Here is a 19,825-nt window from a genome sequence, read left to right as displayed (position 1 = left end):
CTCCAAATTACTTCAAACTTCTTGGCTGACAGTGATGTTAACATACTCTCACACCAAAGTGCATCCAAGACTCCTTTGAACTCGGGACCTTCAATCTTTCCTCAACTATTGCAGAAAAGAGGAAGTAAGGAGCCTTGAATTGATGATAGTAGAAGCAAAGAACTTGAACAATCCTTGAAATGAATAAGGGCCACTGAATAATTAATTGCAAGTTAACTGTGGTTAGAGCCTCTTATCTAAAACAAAGATATATTCCAGGATACAAAAAGCTGTAAAGCCATAAGCTCTCCCTCCAAATTTTTGGAAGTCTTTGTGAAAGACACCCAGGGTATATTACATTATACTTTCTACGTAATTTATAGAATATAAAACTCTGCTCTGGGAGTTCCTGGTGGCACAGAAGGTTAAGGATCTGGGTGTTGCCACTGCTGTGGTGCTGGTTTTCTCCCTTGCCAGAAAAATTCCACATGCAATAGGAGCAGCCAAAAAAAGAAAGAAGAAAAAGAAAAAAATATTCTGCTCTTCTACTAATGAGATGCATCATGATGGTCACATTTATCATAAAATATCTTTTCAAAAGGAAACTAAAAAGAAATATTAATGATAAATTTAGGTAGGGAAATTGACCTTTTCAACCTTTTTTTTTTTTGTTTAAAGGAAAACCTGCACAATAATGCACTGGGGCTAAATATATGTGATAATTCTGGTGCTTATTAGTTTCCCATGATGCTCTTAAGTTAAAAGAAAGAAAGAAAAATATTTTGGAACTATCTTTATTTTATAGATTTCTGAGTATAATTCCCTAAAAGCACAGACCAAACAAAAAAATAAAAATAAAAAATAAAAATAAGATTAAAAAAAAAATACAACCACCACAACAGGGTTTAAGATACACAAAAGTTTAAACAAAGATTAGGGGATTTGTGTATACACTAATATTGGAGTTTTTCATCCTGCATGTAGGCTCCTGCTGTGAAATCCAGGATGTATGACATTTAACCTTTTTCTTTTTTTCATTCAATCCTATTTTATTTTAGTGACATGCTTTCATGATTTAATGACTAACTTAGGCAAAAGCAAACAAATGATGAGCTACCACAACCAAAGTGAATTCTGTTCATCTGTTCTATTAATTCATGCACTAGTATTAATTTTCCTATATGTAGTATCCACATTTTTTTGCTGGGTTATTGTTTGGTTTATACTTTCTGGACCTATATTTTGCATGGTTTTACTTTTGCATGTTTGCTGTACAGTCTCTAAACTGTGGGCCACGACCAGGTCACAGTGAGTCATAGGAACTGCTAATACTGCCTCTCATATTTGTATTGTACTTACACTTACTGAATGGATTTCGAATGCGTACATTTCAAGCACACAATGCATAATATCATGTGATAGAAAATAAATCGATCAATAAAATATTGGCATTGCCTTATCTTCATTTCCAGGAAGGCACTCTGGTCACCTGACTTACTATATTGGATTCCTCAAGTCACGAAATGTCAAATTTTCCATCTACTATTTTGAGTTACTTCAACTTTGAAACCACACAGATTGTAGGTGGGAAAAAAGGATGATCTGAACAGCAAACCCAAACCACTCATTATTATTTTACCAATCATTTAAAAAAATTAGAAATGACATTTTGAAAATCTTCGCTTACATCAATCAGATAATTTGTTTCAGCTTATTATTCATGTCTAAATACTGTTTTTGCATGCAGGATTTCATTGTAGAGAAAAGGGAAATATTTTGGGTAGCATTGCAGTTGATTTAAGGATATTTATTTTTGAGAATGTTTCAATAGTGACATATTTAGTAACAAATTATACATATTTGTTAAGCATTCTACATATTTAATTTTGAAAGCATCCTGAGGTTTTCAGCAAACCTACATCCTCTTAATATCTTCTGGCTAATTATTTGTTCAACATTTGGTGGGTGGTTGTTGACATCTAAAATAAGGCAGTCAAAGATATGTCATCATATGCTCCCAGTCAATTTATAATGTATAGGAAGGAATTTTCCAGTATTAAGTAAAAACGGAAAATCCAAAATATCTAGATTGAAGCAGAAGTCCCAAAGCAGACTTAACACACTATTTTTAAGTTTACTTCTTCAGATCAGATCTGCTATTTCTCTAACCGGCTCAAAGATTTAGAAGAAATACACTGTCCTGTAGGTTTGTACCCAATGGAGTACTATTTTTCCTCACTATCCAGTCATGGTGAAACCTCACACCTTGCTGAAAAGCTTTGGCTTCAAACATATATGAATTACTGCCAGTCAGCTACCTAACTAATTAGATTGTACAGTTAGTGTTGATAAGCCAAAATCCAAAGATGCTTTAAGAAAAGGTGAAAGGTGCAAATCTGGATTTCTCACAGAAGTCAAAGTTCTTTTGATGTTTATCCACAGTACAAATACACCAGATAGCCAAAATGTGAAATAAATGGCTTCCAATTCATTCTTATATTCATTGAGTATATGCTGAATATCTACCATGACACATCCATATTCTATTACATATGTGGAAGCAACTTCAGTTGCTTCAATTGATCAGTATCCTGCTATCAGGTCATATGTATTCAGTGAGGAGTGGGGAGATTAAATCAAATGGCTAACTAAAGCATACAGCCTGCTAAAGAGGGTTATACATAATATATAAATAATAAGTAAAAAGCAGGGTGAAGAAAAAGGAAATGTGAGGGATAAAGACTAAAACGAATTATTTCTACCATACCAAAACTCATGCATGAATTTGAAGGCAATGCTAAGAAAACAACAAAGATCCCTACTGTGGTGGCGTGTACATTCTAAAGTCCTCCAGCAGAAAATAAAATTGACATGATCAAAAAAAAATTATAAAATAGGTAGTACATTAGAAGATGGTAAGTGTTAAGAGAGAACAAGAGAAGAGGGGGTTAGGATTGCGAAGGTGGAGACTGGAGTTGGGTTGTGAAGTAAAATATGGTGGTCAGGGTAGACATCACTGAAAAAGTGAAAGTAAGCGAAGAGTTAATGTGGGTGAGGAAGAAACAATGTGGATATTTGGGAAAGAGACTCAGGGCAGAGATAATCTCCAAGGTAAAGAACACAGGAATGGAGTTTGCCAGCTTGTTTAAAGAGTATCGCTGAGGTCATTTATACCTAGGTCATATATACCACATCATCATTGAGGGTATTTACAGTGAAGCAAACAGAGAGAACAGTAGGATCTGGGGTATGAGAGATGGAGGAGGGGCAGGGTTTGCATGGCTTAGCAGGATGTTCTTGTGTTTAAGGAAAAATGAAAGCATTGCAAAATTTTCTTAGAGAAATTACATAATTGGACATATTTCTTATTGTTGCTGAATTCAGAATAGACGGTAGAGGGGTACAGGTGGAAAGAGGGAGGGTTGCAGGAGCTGTTTTAGTAATTCAGACGGGAAACGATGGAGACTCAGAAGAGAATAGTGGCTATGGAGGCAGGAGAAAGTACCTAGATTTCTGTGTCTATGTCAAGCGATAACGAAAACAAAGGCAAATTAAACAAAAGTTCAAAGAAAGAAAAGCCAGTTCAATATGGTGTTCTTTTTAGCCGTTGGATCTATTTGTCATTTGCATAGACAAAATTATCACATTTTCTGGACCTTTGGGGACCTCGAGCATATGATTCCATTGCCCTGGAACTCCTACTGAAAAGTAATTAAACAGTTTACTTCTCTATAGAATGGTAACTGGTGATTTCTTACTTCGATTACAGACCTTGCCTATTTTCCTATGTCTTTCAGGAAACCTAAAAAAAAAAAAAAAATACTTTTTCTTCTTGATGAATGACATCTATTGTATTACTACTATAGCACTATTGTAGAATGTTACAGTTTGTTCTTGATTTTCCACATAATTACAGGCAATTTTTAATTCACAGAAAGAAATCAGGACCTGATGAAGAAATAACCTTGAATATGCAATTGTGTATTACTATTAAAAAGCCTATAGACAAATATAGCAACATGAATATATGAAGATTGCAGGCATGCTAAGGAAACATTGTGGCTGTAATCAGTATATGAAATTTTTTGAATAAAGAAAACATTTGCTTATTATTCTCTAAGCTACACTGTCCAACACAAGAGCCACTAGACAGTGGCTCTTCAGCACTTGAAATGTGGGTAGTCTGAATTGAATGCATTGAAAATGTAAAATACAGACCAGATTTCAAAGACAGTACAAGAAAAGAATGTGAACAGCCACAAGAATATTTTTATGTGGAGTACATGTTGAAAATCATAATACTTGGAACTGAATAAAATAAACTGTTAATATTAATTTAATCTTTTCTTTTTTAAAACATAGCTACTGGAAAATTTAAAATTATGTATGTGGTTTATATTCGTGGTTCACATTATATTTCTACCAAATATCTCTTCTCTAAAATGAGAAGGATAAAATTCAAATATATTCTTTTCTTCTTTTCTCCTATGTCTTCTTTTTAAGAGTTTGCACGACTTAAAGGTGAAGAAAAACAATCTATTCTTCAGAAGGGAGAGGGATGTGGATAGAATGCAATGGGGAAATGCATGGTACATTTTGCTCTTTTTTAGGGCCACACCTGCTCTAAAAAATCGGCGCTACAGCTGCAGGCCTATGCCACAGCCACGGCAACCTGGGATCTGAGCTCTGTCTGTGACCTACACCACAGCTTGGCAATGCCGGATCCTTAACCCACTGAGTGAAGCCAGGGATGAAACCACATCCTCGTGGATACTGGTCAAATTCGTTACTGCTGAGCCATGATGGGAACTCCACATGGTACATTTTTAAGCCTGTCTGTCCTTCGCTTTCTTTTTTAAAGCAGGTAATCCCTAACAATAATGAAACAAATTTCCACACATCAGAGGTAATACATTCACATGAACACCTAAGTTCTACTATTTTTCAGACTTAGAGAAAAACGTCATTTTGTCTTACTTTTAATTTACTGGTCATTGACATTTAAAAAAAGTAATAAAAAATAATTGTTGTTTTTAGTTTCTGTGCCTGAGCAGAAACCTCACTGTTGGTTAAACTAGTTATTGTCACAGAGAATCCAAAAGAGAATTCTGAATTGTCTAAACCACCAATTCCCAAATTCTAAGTAAATCTTAAATCAAGTCTGTATAACATTTTACAACTTAATTATTCTTTATGTGTTATATAGTGTTTGATACTTGAATTAATTATTCTTTGTATAGTTTTACTTGTGGATAAGTGTACCAAATCCTATAACCGAAGACCAAAATGCAATTAAAATATTTATTTTTCCCTCATTGTTCTATTAAGTAGTTTTGTTTTATTCTTATACACATGATTCATTTTGGTTAATTTTTTGTATAAGGTGTAAGACTTAGATTAAGGTTTTTTTTTTTTTTTTTTTTTTTTGGTCTTTTTGTCTTTTTCAGGGCCACACCCATGGCACTTGGAGGTTCCCAGGCTAGGGGTCTAATTGGAGCTGTAGCCGCCAGCCTACACCACAGCCACAGCAACGCCAGATCCGACCCTGTCTGCGACCTACACCACAGCTCATGGCAACGCTGGGTCCTTAACTCACTGAGCGAGGCCAGGGATCGAACCTGCAACCTCATGGTTCCTAGTCAGATTTGTTTGCACTGTGCCAGGACGGGAACTCTTAATGTTCATTTTTTAAAAAAAATTTGTGTCTACAGTTAAGTAGGTTATGAAGTTTATATTTTTATATTTATAGTTATTATAAAATAGCTATATTCACCATGTTGCACAGTATATCCTTGCAGCTAATTTTATACCTGGTAGCTTGTACCTTTTAATCCTCTACTCCTTTATCACCCCCTACTCTATTTCCAGTATGTAGAAATACAATTGATTTTTCATACATCAAAATTTGATAACTTGTCTTGTATCCTATAATCTTGAGTATATTCTACACAGAGCATCATGTCAAGTGCAAACAGGGACAGTTTTATTCAGTCCCTTCTAAGCTGTATGTTCTTTCTTCCTTCTTTCCTCTGTCCCTTCTTCCCTTATTTCACTGGCCAGAATTTCTACCACTAAGTGTGGTGACAAGGATATATACTTGCCTGAGTTTATGAGGAAAGCATTGTCTTTAATGAGAAAAATGTTATCTATAGATTTTTTTAGAGTTGCTTTTTTCAGGTTGAGGATGTTTATTCCTATGTTCCTGGAAGGTTTTATCATAATAACTGTTGAATTTTGTTAAATTCTCTCCTACATAGGTGAGATCTATAGAGATAGATCATGGAATTTTTCTTTCATTTGTTAATATGGCTGATTAGATTGTTTGATTTAAAAATAATTTCATTATATTTTCTGTTTCTTTGCTGAGTATATATATTTTCTGACACTTCCTGTTTTTTATTTGTTACAAGGTTTTGAAAAGTCTCATTGAAGCTTTTTCTTTAATGCCCACCTTAAAATTTTGTCAGTTAATTCTAATATTTCTATTATCTCTAGATTGGTGTCTGTTAATTGCCTCTTTTTTTTTTTTTTTTCAAGCCGTCAGGGAACTGCTTGGTATCTGTTCCAAATGCCATGTTTCCAGATCCACCAAATCAGACACCCTGGAGGTGGGTTCCAGCCCTCCGGGGGTGAGAAGGCCCACTCTGGCGTTCGGATAGATGCTCCAGGTAGGGAAGCATGGCTGGCGTCCTTCCTCATAGACACTGATTTCTGAAGGGAACACATCTTACAGCTCCAGAGCCATGGACAAGTTCAGACATTAACCAGGCTCCACACAGTTCACACAGGGCCAGCAACCATCATCCGCTGCAGGGGACTCCAGTGTGGCCTGAGGGGACAGTCCGAGAAGCAAGTTTGAGACCTTCCTAGTTCTTGTTTTGATGTGTGATTTTTTTTTTTTCCTTATTAAAACCTGGCTACTTTGACATTAAGCTTCTATTTTAGCCTGTTTCTTCTGACATGTATGGAACTGGGGAGGGTGGGTGAGCCACCTTCTTGCTGCCAAATGGGAACTGAAGTTCCCGACTTTGCCTCCCATGACACTTAAGTGAGTAAGTGGTTTACTCATTATTGAGTGTTCTTCTCCACTAAGTCTCCACTGACACCTTTTTGGTTGGAAAAGGCAGAGATGTCTTGTTATTCTTCTCTATGAGGCCTCCACTGACGTCATGGGAGGCAGACGTAATTATCACTGGATGGTGGTGAATGTCCTGGCTATGCATTAACACTCCTGTGATGCCATCCTGTCCAGGGCTAGGAATTGTACTGCCAGAGGTATGGAGATCCATGGTCTCCACTGGCTCCTCACGGGGTCGTTATCACCTGGTAGAGAGGCAATTCCTGGCTCTTCACTCTGACCTTTCTGAAACCATGCTAACAAAGCAACAAGTCTAGGCTACCTGCTCCATTTCTGCTGCAGGTGGTGGTAGTAGTTTTTTTGTTTGTTCGTTTTATTTGTTTGCTTTTCTTTAGTGTTCAGCTGAAGTAAAGAGGTATTGCCTAAAATTTTCTCTCTTCCCAGATTTCCCCTTTTCTAGTCCTTTACATAGAGAGTGCTGACTTTTTGTTGTGGCTATTTTTCCTATTGACATATCTGGATTGTCATCTTCTTTAGTTCCAAGTCTGGAATAGATTAGGCAAAAAGAAAACCCAGAGATGTCAGTACCTAATCATTCCTTGGGCTTCAAGACCCCTAGCCAAGGGGTCTTCTTTCTACCTTTCAGAGTTGTCTATGTTTATCATAGATATGATATCTAAGGTTTTTGCTTTTACTTAGTGGAAGAAATAGGGGAAATTATGTCTAATCCATCTTTGCAGAAGGAGAAGTCCTTACCTATAGATGTTGTGACTCTTCCTCACTCAGTCCAGCAAGGCCACCTTGAAGGCTATATGTCTTGCCTTAAACTCTGCTTTTAGGCAAAGGTGTAGGTATTCCCACTTGGAGAGTCAAAGGGAGATGTGGAATTGAAGTCATCCCTATTTTCCTCCCAACGTCCTTCTATCAGACCCACTGCCATTTTGGAACTACACACCATCTTCCAAAATGAGCTGTCCCAGATACTTTCTTAGAGGAGCACAAAGAAATACAGGTATATGATGCCTGTTTCCTGACAGCCTCCATCACTTGGAGGGAGTTATTTAGCTTTTTGCTCCTGCAGGTCTTCTAATTATCATGAGGAACCACAAATTACCATGAATCATTTGAGATACAGGGTCAGCCAGCCTATCTACCTGTATTGTGGGAGGCCTGATTTTATTAGCACTAACCAGACTTGATATATGGATGTCAAGCCAGTTTTGAATTGCTTTACAAAAGAAGCTGTGTAACGTTACTTAGCAGGGTACTCATTTATTCTGGCTGAGTTGTCACTGGATTTGAGTTTTAGTGAGGCCGGCTAATAGCAACAACAGCGAGGAGGTAAAAAAAAAACCAGAAGGACTTGAGGAAACAAACAATGCCCTGGCCTTTACATTGGAGGAAATTTCCAATCAGGATATGTAAGAAGGGATGGATAGATCACACTAGGTCACACCCTCTATCCACACCTCAGCATTCTCTTTAGCACTCTCTAAACCAGATCATAATGTTTACCCTCCTTATCTGCAGGAGTTTGGGGGAGCCTGAAATGAGATTCAGTGTCTACTCCTCCAATTATAAGTGAATAAAATTCTTAGAATTGTCAGATTTGATTTAGTCATTGCCTTCTTTGTGTCCTTTTAAAAAAAAAATAAAAAAAAACCTTTTTTTTCTTTTTTACAGTTGCACCTGCAGCATATGGAAATTCCCAGGCTAGGGGTCAAATTGGAGCTGCAGCTGAGGCCTATGCCTCAGCCATGGCAACACCAGATCTGAGCCACATCTATAACCTATGCTAGAGCTTGCAGTAATGCTGGATCCTTAACCCAAAAAGTGAGGCCAGGGATCAAACTTGCATCCTCTCAGAGACAGTGTTGGATTCTTAACCTGCTGAGTCACAATGGGAACTCCACCTATGTCCTTTCTGCTTTCCCATCTTCCTCCCTCATAAGCTTCCATTTAGGGCATTAATAAGAAAGTGGAGAGAGAAAGAAATTCTAGGAGACTTGGGGTTTAATGGAAAAAGCCTTATGAAGCCAGTTAGCTTTCTTTCTTTCTTTCTTTCTTTCTTTCTTTCTTTCTTTCTTTCTTTCTTTCTTTCTTTCTTTCTTTCTTTCTTTCTTTCTTTCTTTCTTTCTTTCTTCTTTCTTCTTTCTTCTTTCTTTCTTTTTGGTGATGCCCACCAAAAAGTGGCCATGGATTGAACCTGCACCACAGCTGTGACCTGATCCATAGCAGTGCTAATGCAAGATCCTTAACAAGTTGACTCATCAGGGAACTCTGCCAGTTTTAATTTTTCATAATAAACCCTTCTGGCATGGGAACAGAAGAGGATAGGGAGGATGCAAAGGGAGGAGGAAGGGAGGTTAAGACAGGAACTTGACCATGAACGATGTGTTAATCATAGTAACTGCTGGGCTCAATGCTTGTCTTTGGAATGAAAAAGTATATAGGGCTTTGTCCTCAAGAAGGTTCTTGTATAGAGGGATAGACAATAATAGACAAATAATAATTATTCAATACAAGTATTATCAAAGAAGTTTACGGACGTATCTCAGAACACCCAACATTCTTAACCCTGCCTAGATGTTCAGGGAAGGAAAATTTCACTGAGGTGGTCATATTCAAGCCAAGACTTATAAAAGATGAACAGGATTTAAGAAAACTGGGAAAGAAGATACTGGATGCAGGAAAGATGAAGGGGACAGTTTGCAGCAGCAGAGATTTGAAGTAACTACAGAGGAGCTATAATTTACCAATGGCAAGCATCCATAGGAAAGAAAACTGAGAGAGACAAAACAGACACACGAAAAATAATTTGAAAGCAAGATAAAGTTTTGATGTGTTTCAAGTCATCCTAAGAGTATTTAGTCTTCAAGCGTTTCTTTGTAAGTTACTAACACTTTAAGAATAAGAATTCCGTCAACTGGCCTCTGTTCTTAAAACATCAGAAGCTTTATGTCTCAGAGAGAAGAACGAACCTCTTTTTTTTGTCCCCTGATTACTTCACATTCGTAGACTATGCAAGTCACAGGATGCCATGTTGACTCACCTCTTTTCTTATTGGATTTGAGAGGCCACAAACTCTAGAATTGTCTCAAGAGTGCAGAAATGTAGAACAGAGAGAAGATCAAGAATTGATTGTTGCAAGTGAATGGCATCAAAGGAGTGGCATTTATTTTTGCATTTGTACTTGCTTCAATCCAATAGGAATCTTGTCCTGAATCCCAAATCACTGATCACAACTCCAGGTCCACTTTTGTATGCAGGGGACTGATGTATTTGGTCCACATAGCTTTTTTAAAGTCTTGACATTTATTCATATATTGTATTAATTCATTGCCTCTTTGTAAAAAATCCGAAGACCTGGCTTCCTAGGCTTACATTTCTGCATCACAAATGGGCAGGAAGTAAGGAGCCACCACCTTCTTGACAGGGAGCCTGGATCTGTAATTCACCGCTTCTCCATTTCTCTCTCTACCCTACCGCCTGGCTAGAGTCACTCATTTGCTTTACATTCCTGACCCCAATAGACTTCGAATTCATGAATTCTTAAATAAACAAAACTATTTAAAGTATAACTCACTCGATTTTGGTGGTGTAACTTATTTTGAGTTTCCTCAAATGCAGAAGCAAAACCATGGATTAGGTACAAGGAGTTTATTTGGGATATGATCCTAGGAAGTAATTCTATGGGAGTGGAGTCAGGGACAGGAAGATTCCCAAAGGGTGGATAAATTGACAACTTATTGCATGGGAAATTTCCATGTGACCTTATAAAACATAATTTAAAGTCTTATGGAAGGTCAGGAAAAGAATGTTGATCCATCATTTCTCCTCCTTCACTGGTTGAGAACTGTGCCTGGGACCCAGTAACTCTCCCACACACCCAGCCTTCTTCTAGGCTGCCTGAGCAAGGGTACTTGGTCAGGAAGTTGTAGGTGCTTGGGAGAGAGTCCATTGCAGCTGCAGATAGCCTCCCATTGGGCCTAGTGATATGGATGAGCTAACACCAGTTTCTGTTATATGGGACGGGGAGCCTGGGGTTAGTAGATGCAAACTACTACATTTAGAATGGATAAGAAATGAGATCCTACTACAGAGCACGGGGAATTATATCCTATCTCTTGGAATAGAACATGATGGAAAATAGTATGAAAAAAAGAATGTTTGTGTGTGTATGACTGGGTCACTATGCTATATATCAGAAATTGACACAACACTGTAAATCAACTATGCTTAAATTGAAAAAAAAAAAGGATTCTCCTTAAATGGAATGTTTTGATTCCCTGGTCCAGGAACTTCCACATGCCACAGGTGCTGCAAAAAAAAAAAAGGGAAAGGTTGAGAGATTCTGCCAAGCCATCTAAGAAAAGTCTGGCAAAGCCACTGGGAAGTCCCAGAGCCAAAATCTGTTGTCAGAGGAGTTCCCAACCTCCCAGGAATGGGCCTTCCTAGTATTCCTGCCATCTCGACATTGGGTAGGAGTCATCCTGGGAGGAGTATCCTTTACACAAATGTGATGGCTCTAGAGCACAGCTGCTAGTTAATTACCTCCCTTGCAGTTGAAAGTCTTCAAGGTACATTCTGACGGCTACTACACAGGGTGATAGAAATATGACATGGAATACAGCCTCCAATGATGTATAGGTATAGGCTCATACTGGCTCATATATCTCTTTTTAACTTCTTTTAACTTCCTTTTGGCAGTCACTGATGGGAATATTTGCAACACGGATAGTGACAAATGCTATAAATTACAACTTTTTCTCCCCAGGAAACTGTTGTTAAACATGTACTAGTACCATACTAATAATATCTATATTGAATATGTCACTATGTAGGAGAATAAAAACCTCTGAATATCCTTCTGTTTTTAGTCTTACTGAGATTCCACTTTGTGAGAAGAATTCTATATGGTATCTTCTGAAATGGCTAATGCCACTCATTTACTTTTTATTTTCATTTTTTTTTTATTGAATTATGACTGGGAGTTTGGGGTTAGTAGATGCCACTCATTTATTTTTACCATCAGAAGAAGCTACCTTTTCTTTTCATATAATTTTTTTTTGAAAAGTGTATTTTTAGTTAAGTGTTTTATTGTTTCTTTAGTCTAAAGTCTCAAGAAAGAAATTACACTGGAAAGAAAAACTGTGTTTTGAAATTATTATGAATGGTATTAAAATAACACTCTATTGGGTTAATATGCTATCTCTAGATGCTATAAAAGAGTTAAAATTTAACTGTCAATCAATGAAATAAAGCCTATTCAACCTTGCAAAAAAGTGAGGGTCAGTTTAGATACCTGAATTCTAATACCATGTATACTATTCACCCTTGAATTTCAAGGCACTGAAATGGTCTCCTTTCCATTGCTTAATTCTAATATATACTTGTATATATATGTCATGAGGGAGGTGTATTAATTTCTGTTACAAAGTGTTCTTGAGTGTTCCAGGAAATATATATATAATCTTTTTGTATATAAAATTCATATATGATATATATATAAAATTCTTATATGTAATTCATATTCATATATATAATTATATATAATAATTATATATTATTATTATATATTAATTAAAATATATAAACTAGGATAACACCATCAAAGCAATTTGAATTTTTAGGAAAAATGTGCTTTATACACAGCAAGCATTATTATTCATATTCAGAGTCTTTGCTGACTCCCACTGCTTTCCTTGTGATAACCTGCCATTTCCAGTAAGTAACATTTTAACATTTGATACCATCATGTAATCATAATGGAGGAATATCAAACTAGGAAAAAAACATAGGAATGTCTATACATTGTATTTTATCATATCATGTAATTTAAAATTCAGAAAGCCTACAAGTTGGTATAATTTGAGCCTATTTAATGATACCCTGTCATTTTGGAGTAAACATTGTATTTCATAAAAATTAGATATTTTATGGGGGTGTCACATTTTACATAAACATCTTGTTCAAAAGAGAAAAGAAAGCCAATATGTCCACTAGGTGTTGCCCAACGGTCAGAGATGCATTGCTGAAACTGGATCCCAGGGGACACATCTTGGGGTGGGGATAAAAGCACTGAGGCAGTGGAGGGGTTTGAATGAAGACTAAATAAAACGGGAGGGGCAGCTACACTTTGGTTCTGTGCTTCTCAAATTATGCCATGCAAACAGATATATTGATTTCTGGACTAAATTGTGTTTCTTGGTACAGAATGGAGATTATATGTTCATAATTATCTGCTGTCTTTTTTCACACACACACACACACACACACACACACACATACGCACATACGTACACGTATTTCCTTCGAGTCATGGGATTTACAAAACATATATGTTATCTCTTTAGACTGTGATCACCGATTTATGTGGTATAAATAATTAATTCCATGCTACGGTTGAGATAATTACATCTCAGAGAAGTTGAGTTTCTTGCCCCCTGTGAAATATCCAAATACAGAACAGCAAACACCAAAACTCTGTCTTAACTATTATTGCTACAGTATCTTCCTCCTAGCAGGTTGTTCAGTAAGATGATTCATGAAGAAAAGCTGTTTTGTGATTTAATTTGTTTGAAAGGTGATGCGTATTATTATTCTCATGCCCTTGAATATTTAGAAATAACATTAACATAGTGAGGCTATGAGAAATTCCATAATTTATTAACATAAACTTTTGGATAACATGTCCTTTTTTTTTTTTAAAGTTCAATGACCTTAAAATACTTATTGAAGAATGTTGTCAATTTCTGATAACTCTATAGCACACAACTGGGTATTATGAACTAGGGAAAAATGACCTAGTCCTACGTTTTCCTCTTTTCTCTTAATATCTTTTTGATTTTACTGAAATTATTTCTTCATTGTTCATAAAGGCTTTCAAGTTCAGTATGGAATCCTATCTAGAGTTTAGAGAGATAATGACCTTAATGCGAAAGTCTTTTGTGGGAAAACTGATCAACTGCTTGTCTGGAGAACTTGTTACAGGCATCGTTCTCCTAGGAAATAAATTTGGAATTTGACTCACCAAGTGCCTATTATTCAATTAGATTTTAAATTTCATCTTGTTACAGGCATCTTTCTCCTAGAAAATAAATTTGGAATTTGATTCACCAAGTGCATATTATTAGATTAGATTTTTAAATTTCATCATATTCTATCTTTCACTAGATCGCATGTTCCATGAGGTCAGGGGCTAAGTTTTATTTCATTCACTACCAGTATAACTCCTGAGCCATTAGAACTCCTGAAGAAAATGTTTGTTAAGTAAGATTTTAAATGATTTAACAACCGAGAAATTACTTAAAAACTGAATGTATTCCCAAAAGTAATCTCTGTTATTAGAATCCAGGATAGTGGTTGTGCTTGGGGTGGGGTAAGGGGTAGTAACCATGAGAGAGAAAATAGAACCTTCTGGGGTTTACACAATGTTTGTTCCCTGAACTTTGTGTTGGTTATATGAATGAGATCAGTGTATGATAATGCATCAGCCTGTGCATTTTTCCATGTGTTTATTGAACTTCAATAATATTCAGGAAAATATAGACTATCTGAAAGTGATCTATGTTTTCATCCATTTCATCAATCCATTTTGAATATGCCAGTGCTCATAGATAGATGGAGATTAAGAATTCATTAATAAGTATTGATGGAGAGTAGGCATGATTAAAACCTCCTTTGGGTAAGCCATCCCTAGATGGACCTTGAAATGCAAAAATACCATTAATTGCATTGGCCTGGGCCTTTCTGTCCTATTTTGGAGTTTTTCCAATTATGGTTCCCTAAATGTGTGAGCTATATATTATTAGAGAAGTGAAGTTACCTCTACTGTTATTCAAACTTTTGGTTTTACTTACATCATTTAATTTAATTCATTCGATGGTTTTGAGTTGAATATTTTTATCTCTGTTTTATAAATGAAAATAGTGAAATCCATAAGACAACATATATTAGCCCAAAGTTGCAGGACAAGCATGAAATTTCATTGCAGACTGTCTAGTCTTTAAGACCCTGGGTTTCCTAAATACTGTGCTGCCATGGAATCAATTCTCCTGTATTGAGAGGCATTGCTATCTTGGATTAAAACCAAAAAACAAAGCAAAATAAATGAGCAAAGACAAAAACTGCACATTTCATCACAAACTGGAATCCAAAAACACCATTCTCCTAAGATTTTGACTTTCTTTTTTTTTTTTTTTTTTTTTTTTTTTTGTCTTTTTTGCTATTTCTTAGGCCGTTATTGCGGCATATGGAGATTCCCAGGCTAGGGGTCTAATCGGAGCCGTAGACACTGGCCTACACCAGAGCCACAATAACGCGGGATCCGAGCTGCGTCTGCAATCTACACCACAGCTCACGGCAACGCCAGATTGTTAATCCACTGAGAAAGGGCAGGGACCAAACCCGCAACCTCATGGTTCCTAGTTGGATTCGTTAACCACTGCGCCACGACGGGAACTCCTTAACTTATTTTTGATACCAGTGTTTGACATATATGAATTCCATGAATTTGACCTTTTAATTTTAGTGATCCATAACAAAAAAATGCATATACCTTGCATGTGATTCTGTATGTTTTTATATAAACACAAATTTTATATGTATGTGTTGTAAGACGAATTAAATATTCATAATTATCTGTCAGTTAACCAGGGTTCTGTGAATTTTTCAAGACTGGGTTTAACCTCCCAAATTAGACATAGTCACGAAATTAAATAACACCCTCATCACCTCATTCTTGTTTACAAATATAATGTATTAGATTTTAAATCTTATATTTGTCATCAAATGTATTCTGTTGTTTGAATGGTACAACGTTAGAAAAGAAGTAGATTGGATAAAATATAGTTAATGTATATTCGGCTCAATTGGAAAGTGGAGTAAAAATAATAAAAGAAAAATGTAAATTTTCTTTTTGAGTACATTTTGATAAGGCCTTGAAAAGGCAAGATAATTTGATCAGGTGAATTATGGAAACTTATTTAGATTACATTTTTTCTGCCTTAGGAATGTGGGTCAGAAGTCATAAGCTTGGTGCAAATTTTTTCTTTTTATTTTTTTCAAAAAATATTGTCATGGAGTTCCCATTGTAGCTCAGTGGAAATGAATCTGACCAGTATCCATGAGGATGCAGGTTCGATCCCTGGCCTCACTCAGTGGGTTAAGGATCGGGTGTTACTGTGAGCTGTGGTATTATGTCGCAGACACAGCTTGGATTTGGTGTTGTGTGGCTGTGACCTAGGCCAGCAGCTGTAGCTCAAATTTGACCCCTGACCTGAGAACCTCCATATGCTGCAGGTGTGGCTCCAAAAAGAAAAAGAAAAAAAATCTGTCATTTGGTTCCTGTGTAAAATTTTTAAAAATGAGGCAAATCAGTCAATTTCAAAAGGTTCATTTAGTGTCTGACAATATTTCTAACACTTGCAATGAACTATGCAAAAAGAGAGACTTGATTAGCATGTGCCATTAATCATTTAGGTAAAAGAAAGGGGGCCCTTCCTTTTCAATGAGCAGAAACACAGCAGCAAAGAAAGGCAAAAATCAGTGGAAGATGAGTAGTTTACTTATTTCCTGGAATAAAGTTTGATTTGGAAAAAAAAAATTGTGATTCCAGCTGTGTTCATTTATGATTATTGAAGTCATTTATTCTCTGTGGCACACAAATATATCATTTGTCGAAATATATTGGCTTTAAAAAATTATCTTTTATTATTTATTTTCACTGTTCAAAGAGAACATGAAGCTGAGCTATAAGTATATTCAATGGCAACTGTGGATACTCTGCCCTGGAAGGACACTTCAAGGTAATTTGCTTGCCAAAAAGGGTTGGAGAAAACCATCAGTCATTGTGTGGAAGGTGCAAAACCTGATCACACTTAAAAGTGGCAGAAAACAAATACTATTCAAAGAAAATTCTAGGTTAGCCTTTGATCAGAGGGGATTTCAGTAAAGATGAATACAGAAGTGGAGATGGGTCAGGTAGCTCTTGAAAAATTATAGGGCACTCATTAGAAAAAAGGCTTCGATCTTCGTGTCGGTGAGGGTCCAGTTGGGAGAGAGAGAAATCAAACAGTAAACGGAATAGGGAAAGTTCAAATGCAAAGAATGACTAAATAACCACAGGAGAATAATTACTTAAGAGTAAAGAGCACTCCAAAGAATTTAAGAATGGGGGACTTAGGAAGAATCCTTACCTCCAGAGATAAAATAGATATTTTAAAGAAGCAACACTTTTGGAAGATGTTCCCCACCCCCAACCAAAATGGAAGCTCAGACTTTTTTGGAAAAAATGTGTCTTTTGCATATGAACTGGCAGCAAAATTTGCTGAGGTGCTGTAGGAAGAGGCTGACAGTCAGGGAACTGCCAGGTGGGGTGCTGGTGAGAGTTACTAAAAAGCTGCTTTTAGGGGCAACATTAAAACTCTGGGAAACCAGCCTCTGGGGAGCCACTGAGATCCATTTGCCCATGAGGGCCAAGGAGTTTCCTGTACCTCAGCCAACTTAGCATGAGAGAGAAGAGGAAAGTGCACTAGAACAAGGAAAAGATATCACTTCCTCCTTCAGTGTCCCTCTAATGCCATCCATTAGTTCCCGCAAAGAAGATGCAAAGAGGAAATGCCTCCAGGGTCTAGCTGCAGTATCACACAGCAGGGCAAAAAAAAAAGTGGATTTGGAGTTGAAAGGAAATACATTGATTACTGACACAAACTTCAAATGTGAGAACATATTTGTATGTTTGTACCCATGAAAACTCACATACCCTATGGATTCCATACTATGGTATTCAGGCTAGTAAGATTTTTTGGTTTGGCATTTCTACTTGTAGATGATTAACGTCATATATGCGCAAAATCTGTAATCTCCTTTCTTAAGCAAATATTCACGGAGCTAAACATATATTTAGTCTAAGTTATCCAAGCTATATGAGTAAAAAAATACTTTTCTAAACCAACCTCTGTATCTCCCTTTTCCATAAATGGCTTCAACATTCATCCAGTCAGACAAGGTCATAAATTGGAAATCATTCCAGAGAACTAGTTTCATTCAATCGCAATAGTAAAGCAACAAAAAAACCTGTCATTTAAATTATATGTAAAAAATAAATAAAATAAATGTATACTTTACATATCTCTCTAATTATGCATTCTTCTGTCTCCCCTAGGACACCTCACCTCTTTCCTAGAAAATTCCAATAGCTTCCCAGGTGAATTTTTTTTTTTGATCTTTTTTATTTTTAAAATTATAGTTGATTTATAATATTGTGCCAACTTCTGCTGTGCAGCAAAGTGACTCAATCATATTACTTTTCTTATATTATCTTCCATCATGGTCCAGTCCAACAAGATTGGATATAGTTCCCTGTGCTCTATATAAGAGCTCATTGTTTGTCCATTCTAAATGTAATAGTTTGCATCTACTAACCCCAAACTCCTAGTCCATCCCACTCCCTTCCCCACAGGTGGTTTTTTAATCAAAATATCATCTTACTTCTAAGTGCTTCTTGAAAACTTTTTAAAATTGTGAAATATTTTTTTTTTTTTTGTCTTTTTGCCATTTCTTGGGCCGCTCCCATGGCATACGGAGGTTTCCAGGCTAGGGGTTGACTCGGAGCTGTAGCTGCCAGCCTACGCCAGAGCCACAGCAACGTGGGACCCGAGCCGCGTCTGCAACCTACACCACAGCTCACGGCAACGCCGGATCGGTAACCCACTGAGCAAGGGCAGGGACCGAACCCGCAACCTCATGGTTCCTAGTCGGATTCGTTAACCGCTGCGCCAAGACGGGAACTCCGTGAAATACATTTTATCAAAGAGTTTTTATAATGTACGAATATATTATAATAAACAGTCAAATAGACATTCATGCATCCTCTACACGTGAGACTGTTACCAAGTCCAGGCTCATTCTGCTGGCCACATAACAGGCCAATAAATGGGGAGAGTTTTGAGGCAAGGAATAATCACTTTTGACTGGAAATCCAGCACACCAAGAAGATGACAGACTAGTATTTCAAAGAACCATCTCTCCTCAGTCAGAATTCAGGCTCCTTTTATACAAGAAAGAGGAGGTGGAGTGGGGGTGTGGTTAGTTGTGGCAGACTTTCTTGGTGCAGAAATCCTTTGGTTTTGTAGATGTCCAGGTAGGTCAGGTCAGGGTTAGGTCATGATGTTCCTGTAAACCTCCAACAAAACAAATGTTATTCTGTGTTCTGCAACTTTTTATCTAAAAATGTAATTCTCCTAAAGGTCATAGCCTCAAGAATAGCCTATACTGTATATTTCAGGCTCTAGGAGGCATCATTTTGGAAAAGGTGCAAAACCAGGATGACTAAGTACAGTGACAGAGGACAAAGTTTAAAGTAAGGTTATAGCGAAAGAGAAAGATCTAATATAGAATCAGATTTTTCTTCCTTATTATAAGACCATTTCCAACACCCTTGTAAATCTCTCTGAGTACCCTTCCCAATCTGTCCTCTTCCTCTCTCACCCCCTCGCCGAATTAACTACTTTTCTAAAAGTTGTGTCAATAATTTAAAAAATATTTTCCTCCATATATTTATTTTCTATGTATATTTTCTATGCTTATATGTATTTTTGAATGATAAAGTGCTTATTTGCATTTTTTAACTCTATATAGAGTCACAGAATCATGCTCTATATAACAATTGCTTTTTTAACTTAAACTTTGGTTGCTAAAGTCACTATGATTGATTTTCATTGCCATATGGTATTCTCCTATTCTATGCTTTATATATCCATTTTA

This window comes from Sus scrofa, chromosome 13, assembly GCF_054392235.1.
Source record: "Sus scrofa isolate SSC_HxYL_T2T_F1_AM1 chromosome 13, Sscrofa_HxYL_maternal_Yorkshire_Landrace_v2.0, whole genome shotgun sequence".
NCBI classification, from domain to species: Eukaryota; Metazoa; Chordata; class Mammalia; order Artiodactyla; family Suidae; genus Sus; species Sus scrofa.
The sequence above is the reverse complement of the archived record's forward strand: the minus strand, read 5'-3'. Positions refer to the sequence as shown.